The sequence below is a fragment of the Triticum urartu genome, chromosome 5 (assembly GCF_003073215.2).
Source record: "Triticum urartu cultivar G1812 chromosome 5, Tu2.1, whole genome shotgun sequence".
NCBI lineage: Eukaryota > Viridiplantae > Streptophyta > Magnoliopsida > Poales > Poaceae > Triticum > Triticum urartu.
Window position 1 is genome coordinate 349,883,380 of NC_053026.1, and position 15,242 is coordinate 349,898,621.

Consider the following 15,242-nt stretch of genomic DNA (forward strand, 5'->3'; position numbering starts at 1 on the left):
CACCTTTGTGTGCGAAACGATATACGCTGCCTCCCCTGATTTTATTTACAGAGGCAACATAGAACTATATGAGTGCCCTATTAAATTTTGGAATTTTTTCGGGTTCATTTGGCCTTTTAATACATTAATTGAGTTTCTGGACTTTTAATGCGCATAATCTAAATATGAATAGCATGCACATGCTCCGGCGCACCAAAATGGGTTGAAAAATCACATGTGTGTCCTTGGTTGAATTTCTAGGTCCCATGGAAGAAATGAGAATGAAATTCAAACATCTGGGCGTCATGACTTGGCCGAGAACATCGAGAAACTTTGGTTTTAAATTCATGTAAATCCAAAACTCGCTTGGAAATCATGAAACTTGGCATGGTGTCATGTCATGGCACTAACATGTTGTGGTAAAAAATTGGGCCGATTTGGAAGCTCGTGCTTCTAAGAGGGAACGTGTCACCTTTGAGTGTGAAACGATATACGCTGCCCCCCTTGAGTTTCTTAACAAAGGCAACATAGAAGTACATTAGTTCCCTGTTAAATTTTGGAATTATTCCGGGTTCGTTTGTCGTTTTTTATACATTAATTGAGTTTCTGGTCATTTAATGTGCATAAGTCAAATTTGAACTACAAGCACATGCTCTCGTGCACCAAAGTTGGTTGAAAAATCACATTTGTGTCCTCGGGTGAATTTTTAGGTCCCATGCAAGAAATGAGAATAAAATTAAAACATCTGGGCATCGTGGCTCGGCCAAGAACATTGAGAAACTTGGTTTTAAAATTCTTGTAAATCCAAAACACGTCTGAAAATCATGAAACTTGGCATGGATGTCATTTCATGGTACTACCATGTTGTGGTAAAAAAATTGGCCGAATAGGAACAGATTTTGGTATAAGCTTTTGCAAACCGAAGCTTCTCTCAAGAAGGCTTGTGGTTCTAAGAGGGAACGTGCCACCTTTCAGTGCGAAACGATATACGTTGTCCCCCTTGAGTTTATTTACAAAGGCAACATAGAACTACATGAGTGCCCTGTTAAATTTTGGAATTATTCCGGCTTCGTTTGGCCTTATTTACACATTAATTGAGTTTTTGTCATTTAATGTGCATAATTCAAATTTTAACTACAAGCACATGCTCCCGTGCACCAAAGTTGGTTGAAAAATCACATTTGTGTCCTCAGGTGAATTTCTACTCCATCCTTCCATCTATATGGGTCCTAATGCGTTTTTCGAGGCTAACTTTGGCCAAACGTTAGAGCAATAATATATGACATGCAACTTACACAAAGCATACCTTCAATTTTGTATGTCAAAGGAGCTTCCAATAATATAATTTTCATAGTATACATCTCATGTTCTATTAATCTTGTCAATAGTCAAAGGTTGTCTTGAAAAACACATTAGGCCCTATATAGATGGAAGGAGGGAGTAGGTCCCATGCAAAAAATGAGAATAAAATTCAAACATCTGGGCATCGTGGCTCGGTCAAGAACATTGAGAAACTTGGTTTTAAAATCATGAAACTTGGCGTGGTGTCATGTCATGGTAGTACCATGCCGTGGTAAAAAAATTGGCCGAATAGGAACAAATTTTGGTATAAGCTTCTTGCAAATCAGAGCTTCTCTCAAGAAGGCTCGTGGTTCTGGGAGGGAACGTGTCACCTTTGTGTGCATAATTCAAATTTGAAATACAAGCACATGTTCCAGTGCACCAAAGTTGGTTGAAAAATCACATGTGTGTCCTCGGGTAAATTTCTAGGTTCCATGCAAGAAATGGGAATGAAATTCAAAATTCTGGGCGTCGTGGCTGGGTTGGAAACATTGAGAAACTTAGTTTTTTAATTCCTGTAAATCCAAAACACACATGAAAATAATGAAACTTGGCTTGGTGCCATGACATGGCACCAACATGTTGTGGTAAATTTGCAGTCCAATTTGCGAAGGCGCACACATTAACAATCAACAAAGTCATTTTGCAACAAGTGTTGTCACGTTACAATCGGAAACACAAGTATTATTGAAACCGTGGGCGTTCTACTTACTAGTACCATTTACGTGCCACCACGCGTCCCCATTTTCTATTAGCTAGGAGGCGCTGTGCAGGGTAGCTATTTTAGTATGAGAGGCGTGCGATCATACTCCTGCGCGTGCCTATCGGGAGGAGAGCCCTTTGACCTCCATCTGCCGTCCACCTCTCTCCCAAGGTCTCCATTAATGGCACCCGAGTCTCTGTTTAATGGCGTGGCTATGTCTCACTCGATTGAGATTTAAGAGAGAAAAAAGAAAATCTGAAAGCACGAATCTTGATGTAAGATCCGACGGACCTATATAGCATCTATTGCGACTTATAGAAAGACTGATGAATATATAAGGATGATTAATTTTTTTTCTTGATCAAAGAAGGACTTGCCCCTTCTGATTTTCATTACTGAAAACCACCACAATTCACAAGAAGTTCGGCACAACTCCAGCCTAACACGAAGGACTAAAAGCTACCAGATTGAAATCGCAACATCCCAAGAGGCCAACAAAGGCCAAACATCCGTGCTAGAACCCAACATTTCACAACCTACGACACAATCTACATCCTAAACAGATTATTACATCAAAAGAAATCAGGAAACTAGTCTCCGCGGCGAGCGGTGATGAGCTCTTTCGTTTCCTCAAGACGCTTCTTGAGAACATCCACGGATTCCTCCACCAGCCTTTGGTGCTCGTTACAGAGCATGTCATTCTCGTCCATAAGTTTCTTCAACAAGGCACTGGTCTCCTCTTGTAGGTCTGCACTTCGGACGATCTTCTCCCTCAGCAGGTCGCGCTCGTCCCGGAGCCTCTCATTGCCCTCCCTTAGTTGCCCGATGACGCCGGTAGCCTGTTCAAACGAGGCTATCATGTCGTCCCGCAACCTCGCTGAGCTGGAGATCTGATCCATCTGGCTATGGACGATCGCATGCATGCACTTGTAACAGTCGTCGCCTGCCCACGAGAAATTTTCCCAGGCCGCCACGGCGCGGCAGGACATCCCTGCTGCATTCGTGGCGCGGCGGGACATCTCTGCTGCTTCCGCGGCGCGGCCGGACCAGTCTGCTGCATCGACGGTGCGGCGGGACCTCCGTGCTGCTTCAGCAGCGCGGCGGGGCCTCTGTGCTGCTACTTCCGCGCGGCGGTACATGTCGGCTGCTCTCGTAGCAAGGCGGGACATCTCTCGTGCTTCCACTTCCATGCTCGCCTCTCCCTGGTGGCAATCTCTCGACCCAGAACTCACGCTGGCCATGGCAGACGCAAGGGAAGGATGCTGAATGACTTGTTTGTTTTTGTGGATGAGGAGTTGAGGAGGAATGTGCGGCCATCTTGGCATACTAGTATTTATAACCGAGTACTAATACGCTCCTAAGTGGGAAACTGTTTAGGTTGTGATTGGTGTGAACAGGTTTGCAATTCAATATAGCGTGGAGTAATTTGGAATGTGACGAGGCGCAAGCTCAAAATTTATTGACGGTTCTAGTTTCGAAGTGCGGCACTATTCCCGGATGGAGTACTTCTTTTTCTACTCCCACGTTTCCGGTTTTATAGGGCTTATCTCAAAATTTTAGTTTTTCCATTTTATAAGGCTCAATTTGGTTGTTCCCCAACACATGTTCAGATTCCAAGGTGCATTAAATCATTGCATGCAAGTATTAAGAGAAAATTGACCAATTCATGTACTTTATGCATGCATGCATTGCAATTAATGCATTAAACCTATCTCTCGGGACTTCTCGCACGCACCATCGTGCCACCCACAAAAACTTGTACTCTGAGTTTAGTAGTATGTTATACAGGAAGAGAAGAGGTGCACGCACGCACTCGTCCTCTCACACACGCGTCTGTTTTTTTCTCGAAAAGGAGGATGATGACCCCCGGCCTCTGCATCTAGGAGTCACACACGCAAATTATTGAAATATATCGAGTGCGGTGCTTTGATGTGTCGCGTCAACTCGTACATCAACGAGAAGTTTGATTATCCTCTCCCTCGCGGACTTAACTGCACCTGCCTTTGGCTGTATGACAGGTTGGCCATACACCTGTAGGGCCCACCTGTCATACACTCAAAGGCAGGAGCGTCCCTCCCTCGCCCATGAGCGTGGTGGCTAGCAAGACTAGGAGAAGCTTTCGCTACATGCTCTCCCTCCCGCACGCGGTGGACATGCAGCAGTTCAACCGGTGTCAGATGGCCAGAAGCGTACTATAGTACTCCTCCAGCGCAGTAGTATTCCATCATTGTTCGACTTCCCGAAGAGGCGAAGAGCCAAGCGCAGCCCGGACGCTCGTGTGGTAGTTTCATGTGTATAGTAGTCTAGGATAGCGTGTACCGTGCCTGTAAGCTTAAAATCGTTGGGGTCGGCTCCATGCTATGTGGTCGTCTCGAAGTTTTTTAAAAAAATTAAAATAGTCTTCTAGTCCTACCCGAAAATTGCCGCGCGTACTGCCCGAGAAAAGCCCCGCCCTCAACTTTTAACTACGCGAAAATAGTTTGAGCTTGTTCGTTCTATATAAATACAGTACTTACTGTATGTTTATTCACCCGTGGGGTTGTTCAATGAATGGAGGGGCGGGGAGCACAAGTGAACAATATTGTAGTACTACTAGTAGTAAGTAGGAGTCGTATAGTAGTCACCTTAAATAGAGAGTTTCTTTTCTTTAATGCCACGTACACAAATTGAAACGCTTGTTGTGGAGAGAAAAAAGATAATCACTCCACTATATATGGATGCAGGGGCCTGAGCGCCTGCTTTACTAGGTTTGCTCTCTTCATTCTCTCATCCTCTCTAGATATAAACAAGACAGCGGTAGCGACATTTTCTCTCTGCTCACCGCTGGTCATAGATCCGGCCGGGTCCCTTCGGCCGGTGTGTGTAGAGGACTAAGAGGTGCATCATTCACGCGGTCATCACCGCCGAGGGAGGAAACCCACAGCTGCCGGAGGGGCCCGATCCTCTACCCGTGTCGTTCTCTCTGACACATAGCCGGCTCGGGAGGTCCTCCGACCCTTCTTCCTCCCTGCCGTATTGTCCGCAGATCCGACCTGCCGCCGCCGACATCCCGGTGACCCTCAGGTATAAGTTCTTCGAAAGCGGCCTTGCTCTACTGCCCCAGCTCCCCATGTGTCTGCATGTGCATCTTTTTTACTCCCATTAGCTCTTCCAAAGCCACCTAAATTTTTAGTATTATTAGAGGTAAAGCTACTTCATGCATTCGAATCTAGGGCTTTGTTCAAACAACAAAGAAAGGGGGGAAAGTTGTAGCATGAATCTAGGACTTAATTCAAAAAGGAAATAATATGGTGAAAGTAGTAGAGACCGGATACCCAACCGGTCTCTTGGTTGAAAAGGGAAATAATGAGAAAATGCAGTACAAATTGGATAAGGAACATATCTATTATTGGTTGAAAAAAGGATAAAAAGTGGCAGCTGGTGGACAAGTCAACAGAGTATGTCCAGGATTAGATTTGCTGCCATCACATAGTAAAAGGTCTCCAAGATTAGATTTGCTGCCCTCACATAGTAAAAGGTCTCCGGATGAGATTTGCTGCCCTCACATAGTAAAAGGTCTCCAGGATTAGATTTGCTTCTCTCACATAGTAAAAGGTCTCCAGGATTAGATTTGCTGCCCTCACATAGTACAATGGCACTCCTGCTGTTTTCCCCGGTATGATAAGTAAGTTGCTCATTTACGCTGCTGAGTGTCCTAGTGTCCCCACGGTCCCATGCCCTTAAACCAACTCTTTAGCTGCTGTTGATTTACTGTGTCTGGTAAACAAGCAATGCCACCATTAAAGTAATCCCATATTTGAAGAATCTCATTGTTGATCGTAATGCTTCTGGTAACATGAAGCATTGCTGGTGTTTTAAAATTTCTACTGTCCTTCCGTGATTGCGATGAACATAATTAAGATGCTTCTTTTCATTTTGTATATGTTTTGTATATTCTTATTGACTAGCAACTGTTTACTTTCTATCTTCTTGTGCAGATAGGGATATCCATTTCACCTTGTTGCTATTGTGACCTTTTGGTGAACTGCACAAAACATTTTTTTTGGAATGAGTGTCTTGTGCAGTTCAACTAAAATGTCACGTGGGCAACATCTCTCAATTTTGGTGGAACTGCACAAAATGGTGATTGGAGTTTCCAAAATCTTCGTCAAGTTCTGCTGGTAATCTCGTGCAACATTTTATTGGCCTTTGCAAGATGGATCCGTCACTGTCACCACAATGGCACTTTATTTTAGTGGAATTGCACACAAAAGGATAAGAAAATTATAGTTGCACCTTACATGAGCCGGACAGACAACCTTAATGTTCCTCAATTTTAGTGCAACTACTAAAGAAGAACCTGCCAGCTCACAAGAGCAAGTACTTCTTGCTAGTTGAATGATGCAATATTTGCTTCATTTCAGGTGAACTGCAGAAAAAGGCGCATGAATTGAACCATGGAACTCCAGGCAGACCTCATCCAAGTAGAGCTGGAGGTTGAGTTTAAGGAGGCCGCTATTAAAGCAAAATCATGCTCTCATGTCTGCTTGTTTGTGTTGTGCAAACATGCTGTGCAAACAGGAATACTCAACTACAGATGTTGTGACGGTCAAGAGCATTCGCCAAGTTCTTCGATTGTATGACATGGCTAGCCAAGATGGATTTAATCCCGATATTCACTTTATGAAAAGGCTCTAATGGGTTGGTTCTGAATCTTGCAAGCTGGGAATCAGTGAGATGTGTAGGCATCTTTGTTGTACTTATTATTTGAATCTTATTTGTTGGTTCTGAATCTTGCAAGCTGGGAATCAATGAGATGTGTAGGCATCTTTGTTGTACTTATTATTTGGATCTTATTTGTTGGTTCTAAATCTTGCAAGCTGGGAATCAATGAGATGTGTAGGCATCTTTGTTGTACTTATTATTTGGATCTTATTTGCTAGTTCTGAATATTGCAAGCTGGGAAACACGGCATGATGATGCAGAGGACAACAACCATAACAAACAGTTCAAACTTGGTAGTATTATCTTTGTGAAAGTGCGACAAATGTGCTGATCGTGTGCGTCCTGAGAATAATAATTCTAATTGTTGTGCATGTTGATCCTGTGGCACTGATAGAACGAGCAAATACATTGCTTGTTTTAAGTACAAATTTCTATTAAAGCTAATTAAATTTAAGTAAAGTGACCACTAACTCCGGTTATTACAGTACCAATACAGACCCGCTCGTGAACCGACGTGTGGCCGAGGGTGCATCTTCAGCCGGGCGTGCAGCGGACGAGGGAGGGGTAGTAACTGTTGTCGCCTATACACACTCAGCTTACTGTTGAATCCAGTTCCCCAATAGCTGAAAAACGAACTACTGCCTCTGCTGATTTGCCAAGTAAGTCGCTTTGTCAGGCCTGTTGGGCTGCAAATATTTCAAGACGAGGAGAGCTTCATTCAGCTGGCCGAGAAAATGGCCTATCAGTAATGAGAAATGGGCTGTACATTTTTAAAACACATCAAACCGGCAATTAGTTTCAAATATCTTTTTTCATTTCGGGATTTTAAATTACATTAATTTTTATGCATGGAGAATTTGTTGAATTTTATATTGCTATACATTTATTTTTAAAATTAGTTTGAATGTGAGTCGAAATTCCGGGATTAAAAATAGTTCGGACCGCACCGAAATATGCAAAATTTCGTATAATTTTTTAGCCGTGGCCACAATATGGGCTGTAATGCTAACAAAAAGAATATGGGCTCCAAAAACACCTTAATAATTAGCAAATGGGCTGTAAATTATTGGAAATAATGGCAGATGGGTTGTATGCTGTTTTCCACAGATTTGAGGCTTTCCTAAAAAAGGTTGACACACAAGAAGTGACTGTTGGATGGCCATCCAACGGCCGTCGTGCTTCTTCAATCTCTGCTCTTCCTGCTCCAGCCGCTGAAACAAGCGCCGGTGGGACTGCCTACTCCGTCCTCCCCGCGGCCGGCTCTGCTGCCGCGCAGGCCTCACCGCCCCACCGTACTCCCATCGCTGGCCTAGCCATCCCTCTACTCATGCACACCTGCTGTTATTCTCCGGCGGCGGCAGACGAACCAGTAAACCCTCGTACAGTCGTACTCCCCTCCGCGTGGGAAACAACTGTCGAGTCTTCCCTGCCTCCGTGTCGTTCCCTTCCTAGGCCTCGCCGTCGTCCACCGCCCTGGTGCTCTCGGCGCGGCCTGGTCAACGTGGTCAACGAGCGGCATGCATCTGAAGTGGACTATACATGGAGAGGCCGACAGCTGGGTCCATGGCCGCACGCAAGGAAATGCCTCCTTATTACGCGCAAAATAATGATTCCTTCACCTGACATCAGGGACCCGCCAAAAGGGCCTCTGTATTTCGCGAAAAAATGTTACCGCCGCTGACAGCTCGGACCCACCAGCTATATCTTCGCACGCAAGGAAGTGCCTCCTTATTACGCACAAAAAAATGAATACTCCCCCTGTTAGTTGGGACCCAGTATAGTGGCAGGCTGACTTGTGGGCCTACTAAGTTGACGGGGATGGACGGCTTTCTCAACTTAGTCAATATGCACGATTCTAGCTCCAGTGACCGTACGATGTCCATCCAACGGTCGCAGTGCTTCTTCAACCTTTGGTCTTCTTGCTCCAGCCGCCCAAACTAGCATCGGTCGTGCCTCGTGCTCCTGCCTCCCGTGGCCGGCTACGATGCGGCGGAGGCCTCACCGCCCCCTACTACTCCCACCGCTGGCCATGCCATCCCTCTACTCACCCACATCCCCTGTTATTCTGCGGCGACGACAGCCTCACACCGCAGCGAACCAGTGAACCCTCGTACTCCTCTACACGTGGGCATCCACTGCTGCGTCTTCCTCGGCTCCGCGTCGTCCCCTTCCTAGGCCTCGCCGTCATCCACCGCCCTGGTGCTCTCGGCGCGGCGTGGTCAACATGGTCAAGGAACGACTTCCATCGGACATGGACTGTACGTGGAGAGGCTGACAGCTGGGTCCACGGCCGCAGCAAGGAAGTGCCTCCTTATTACGTGCAAACTAATTATTCCTCCACCTAACAGCGGGGACCCACTGGACGGGCCACCATATTTCATGAAAAAAAGTTTGCCCCTGACTGCTGGGACCCACCAGCTACATCTTCGCACGCAAGGAAGTGCGTCCGGGCAAAAAAACGACTCGCCCCCCTGACTGCTGGGACCCACCAGCTACATCTTCGCAGGCAAGGAAGTGCCTAACAATCAGGACCCACCTGGTCGAAGCATACGTAGCGTTGTCATTCTGGCCGCGAACGTGTACGTACATATATACTGGTGGATGTAGAAGCACGCACGTGTCGTAGTAGAGGCGCGCACGTAGCATGTACACGTACGTACAACGGCCAGGGTGCAAGAAAGAAAATACGGCCACGTATGTGTACATACGAGCGGGGTCTCGAACGCCTACTCGCACATACGTACGGCCAAGGCTCGTGTACATGGCTGGGTCGGAACGGAGAAACAACGTCGTCGTCATGTTCATGGGGAGGCAACGGAATGCGTCATGTTCATGGGGAGGCAACGGAATGCGTCGTGTTCATCGGGAGGCAACGGAATGCGTGGGTGCCAATCGGCTGGGTCGGAATGGAATGCGTGGACGTGTTCATCGGGAGGGCGTGGACAGAACAGGCGATGGAAACGAGGCCTGGCGTACCGCACAACGGAGGAAACGGACCTCCTACATTCGGAACGGGGTCTTGTTGATCGGGAGGGGTGTGGCGTACCGCAAAACGGAGGAAACAGACCTCCTATGGTCGAAACGGGGGTCTTGTCGATCGGGAGTGGTGTGGCGTACCGCAAAACGGACGAAACGGACCTCCTACGGTCGAAACGGGGGTCCTGTTGATCGGGAGGGGCGTGGCGTACCGCAAAACGGACGAAACGGACCTCCTACGGTCGAAACGGGGGTCATGTTCATCAGGAGGGGTGTGGTGTACCGCAAAACAGGACTCCATGGGATACTGTTCATCTCCACCGTCGACCTCCTCCAGCCTCCATGGGCAACCGTCGACCTCCTCCAACCACCACGGGCTCCTGTTCATCCAGCCTCCACCGCGCGCTACTCCACCGGCTACTGTTCAACCACCCCTCCACGAGCACCCCTCCACCGTCTACTGTTCATCCAGCCCTCCACACCACGGGGTCATGTTCAACCACCCCTCCACGGGCACCCCCTCCACCATCTACTGTTCATCCAGCCCTCCACCACACCACGGGGTCCTGTTCATCCAGAGGCAACGCCACCGCTCACTGTTCATCCAAACCCCCCCGCAACGGTCACTGTTGATCCCAGAGGCAGCATTGATCGGCTTCAGTTAGCAGCAGTAGCGAAGGAATCGCTCGATCGGGTTCAGTTAACAGCCATCGATCGATCGCTCGGGTTCAATAACACGTAGCCTGCAGTGCAATCGCCCGGGTTTAGTAGAGCCCAATGCCACGCTCGGGTTCAGTTAGAGCCAACGCCTCGCACACACGCGCGTACGTGTACGAGAGAAACGTGCATCGCTCGGCCCCCAACCTCCCACCGTAACCGGGAACTCCCCGAATTTTCCTCCCCCTCGCTTCTACCACGGTTTTTTCCGTCATGGATGGCCCAAAGAATGTCATGCAGCTGCGTCTCCGGCCAGCCCAGGACGAAAAGCCCATTTTCTGTCATGATTTTTTGTCATAGAAGTAGGAGCCCACCACATCTATGATGATACCGGGTTTTGTCACAATTATCGTCATAGAAGTGTCATATGTATGACAGAAAAAAAATTCGTTTGGCCCAAAATGTCACGGATGTGTCTTTTTTTTGTAGTAAGCGGACCCCCTCTTAATAGTACGGCTTTCCTACAACTCAAATTCACCGAAAAGAAATGTAGAGAACCGCCGTCTTCGATAGGCTCCGAGGGGCACCGAATCATCTAGTGCCTAGACATGAGATATCTGAAATGCTCAATGCATACGATTAGTCCGCAAATGCACTATCATCAATCACCAAAACCACTTAGGGAGAAATATGCCCTTTCATGGGTGAACTTAAGCTCTTTCTCGGACTGCAAATTCGTCAACATGACAATGGAATTTTCATCTCTCATGAGGAATACCTGAGACCGTGTCTGAAGAAGTTTAAAATGCAAGACTCCAAAATGAAGGGCTACAAAACTCCTATGCCCATGAATGGTAAGCCGGACGCAGATGTGTGCAGTAAGGATTACGATCAGAAGGCTTATCGTTCGATGATTGGTTCTCTTGTTTACCCTTGTGCTTCCAGACCTATTATTATGTTGAGTGTTTGCATGTGTGCCCGCTATCAAGCTGCACCGAAAGAATCACATCACCAAGCGGTCAAGCATATTCTTAGATATTTGGCTCACACCCCCACCTTAGGTTTATGGTATCCTAAGGGAACACACTTTGATGTCGTTGGATATTTAGAATCAGATTACACAGATGACTTGGTTGACAGGAAATCTACTTCGGGGACATGCCACTTCCTCGGTAGATCATTGCTATGTTGGTCATCAAGGAAGCAGAATTGTGTACCTCTTTCTATGGCTGAGGCCGAATATATTGCTGACGGCGCTTGTTGCACTCAGTTATTGTGGATGAAGCAAACTTTGAAGGATTATGGCATCAAGGTCAAGAAGATTCCTTTATATTATGACAATGAGAGTGTTATCAAAATTGCACATAATCCAGTGCAGCATTCCCGCACGAAGCATATTGCCATCGGACATCATTTCATTCGCAATCATGTTGCTCGAGAGGATATTGTCATCAACCACGTCAAGACCGAAGACAATCTCGCAGATATTTTCACCAATCCTCTCGATGAGAAACGATTATGTGTGTTATGGTGTGAACTAAATATCTCAGACTTCGCAAACATGCAGCAAGCTGGACTTGGCACCCGTGACAACACTTCCACATCTTAGAAGGAATGGGTGCACAACACTCGAAGAGTTTGAAAATTTCGACAAAGTGAAATTTTCTTTCTGAGAGTGGATACATTAACTAAGAACTAGACTAACCAGGTGCCACGATAATTGTGTGGCGCTCGAGGTCATACAGTTCTTATATGGTGGGTCACACCACCACAATTTTCTTTTGTTGAGTTTCTTTCCGGTCGGAAGATTTTGTGTTAGTTTGCATGCATTTCTCTCATAGCTATTCTTTTGGGTGTTTGTGTTTTTTTGTCTGAGAGAAATGCATAGGACCCTGTTTCCCTCTATTCTATCTCTTCCAGTCTATGCTATTCCGTTATGATCGCTCAATTTTGTCGGTGTTCTGGGAACCAGCGTACCCAGACTTGCCTGCCTGCGGCCCACGGAATGGCTCCATCGACGGCCTGGTATGTCCCATCTTCAACACCTTCAAGACAAGACCCTCACGAGGGGCCAAGCCTCGTGAGGCGGACGACACCAAGACCTCCATAGGAAGCGGCCTCCCCAGGCTGGCTCCCGAGGAGTGGAGATTACTATGCTCGCACCCACCTCATGAGGTTAAGGTGACGCCATCCATGACGACCAAAGCCAGGCGGGCGCCAGCGGGCGCAGGGCAGCAGGTTTCCTCTTTGGTGTTAAGGAGGCAAGTGCAGGCACGGGGTCCCGAGGAATCACCCAAAGGTTTCCATTCCCATGCAACAAGACCAAGACCGCCAGAATGGCAGGACGGATGTCATTGCCGAGCCCACCACGGCGTCACGACCAGAAGCTTTGCAGGCGAAGACCACTTTAGTTAGGATAGAATGTACTTCTTGCCCCCTTTAAAATTGGCCACTGTGGGATCCCTTCCCGCCTTCGTTTGGAGGAAGAGGACCAAGGCCACTATAAATATAGTTTAGCCACCACCGTAGAGGAGGACGGATCGAACCTCCAACTCATTCCTCAAAAGAACAGACCTCGTGAGGTTGTTCTTCCTCTGTACTAGTTCATCTTGAGCCCATCGTGAGGCCAATCCACCCCAAAGCAGGAGTAGGGTATTACACCGCAAGGTGGCCCAAACCTGGGTAAACTGTTGTGTCCATTTTCTTCCTTGTCCATCGAGCTAGGCCGTGGAGGCGACGAACTGGTTGACTAGTGAGGTCGAGTTCTTCGGACATGCCCTAGAGTTCGAACCTTCCTTCGGTCTGTGGAGCCCTGAATCCAACAAATTTTATCTGCTACTGAAACATTATCTTGTGTCCTTGACCATGATAAAGATTCAGCCCGAACTTTAATCTGCTTTGGCGAAAGCTGTCCAAAATTTGGGGTGTCCCGCCCAAGTGAGGACCATGATCTTTTATGACGGTTGCCACGTGCAATCTATCAACTGCCACCTTATCCTGTCTGTTGAATAGCAATAGTCTCTCTATAGTGGTCGTTTGATCGTATTAACTTGACGTGGTTATTTTCCCTCGCATATAAATATCGCAGTACCACCGCTACCTCATCAAATTCTCTTCCTCCTCGCCACCATCTCTTCCAAACACCTACCACAGTGCTCCTCCTTGAGCTCGATGTCGATGATCCCTTTGCTGCTTTGCTGCTAGAAAGTGGTCGCCGGAGTCCTTCCTCGCTGCCGGGACATCTTCTTCCACGCGATGTCGTAGCTGCTGCACATCACCAAACTAGGGTATGTGCAGTACCAACTCGGTCTTCCATTCTTCTCGTTCGAGTTCGTCCGCGGCTAATATTTCCCGATTTTACCACATATCTTAGATCTTTACTACTTAGGTAACTTGTGCGGATGTGGTTTGTAGTTGTCCCTTACATCCGAAAATTTTCAGATCTAGGGTTTGTGTTATGTCTCGCACGAATGGAATGCTAGCACGTTGACTAGTATATTCTTCGAACCTACTAGTCCGTTCTACACATTTCCTTCTTTCGAAACATTTCTCAAAGTTTACATCTAATTCTTCATCAAAACATTTTCTCTCAAAAAAATCTTCGCTATGAGCATTCATAACCCTGTCCCCATTTTCCCTGGCATCTATTCTTATTCACAGGTGTATGCAATTGGTTGAGGATTCTGATCGACAAATGACCATGGCTGATGGAGAAGAGATTATATTGGGTACGACATATGAATCTAAAGCAGCGAATGCAAAGGGCACAATGGTAGGACCGTTAACTGGCAAGAGAAAAAGGAATGAGCCAAGTGTTGACAAGCAATAAGAAGACGCTCCAAAGAAAAAGAAGGGTGGCAGACAACCATGCGCAAATTCAGCTGAATATATCTCTCAAGATAATTACATCACTGTTCCAAGAGAATCAAAACAAGAAATAGACAAGCATCCGCAAAGGATTGGACGCCACTAGGTACGCAAGTGGTTCAACTATGAAATGATTCATCCTCGGTTTGTGAAGAACTTTGCATTTCATCCTCCATGGGGTGACGGCCTTGAAATTGGTCTCATTTGAGCAAGTGATCCCCATGAGAGACCACCACCACCAAATGCTGATCAGCACTCACTTCGTTCTCCCGAATGTTGTCCTGATGAGCTTGCCAAGCGACAGAAGAATGCCCTCAAGAGAGCCAAGAAGGCTGAAAAGGAAAGGGCTCATGAAGAAGAAAATCATTGTATTCTCAAAGATGATGTTGAGAAGAAAAAGGCTAAAGGCAAATCTGAAGGTTGCTCCAAACATAAACATGAGCACAGTGCAAAGCGAAAGAGCGCACCGAAGAAGAGGCCGGCTGAACCAACCGACAGAAATGCTGAAAGCAATTCTTCCGATAAAGATGGTCCTCCACCCACAAGGGAAGAAGTTGAAGCTTCTCTTAGCGAGTAAGTGAACATCACAACATCCAAGGTGCTGCCTGATCTTCTGGCTCGTGTAGTTCCTATAGCCCCTCCGAAGAAGATCATTTTGAAAAGAAAGACTCCACCTACAAATGTCAACATGAAGGATCATGTGGATACAACTCCTCATCCCGAGGCAATAAACTTGAAGGATTTGGTAGTCGATGCTCCAATGAGCACTACCAATCTAGGCGAACCAATTCCAAAGCCAAAGGTGAAGAAAATTAGGGCACCAACCCCCGAGCAAACTGCTCCTTAAGATGTTGCACCGAAGGAAAAGGATTCCAAGTTTGCTCCTACTTTGACTCAACCATTGGCTTCTATGCCTCCATCCAAGTAAGTTCCAGTGCAACCAGCCCCGGTTCCACAGTCTGATGTCAGATCTGATGCTCCTCATTATTACAATCATGTGTTCATCATGGAGCAG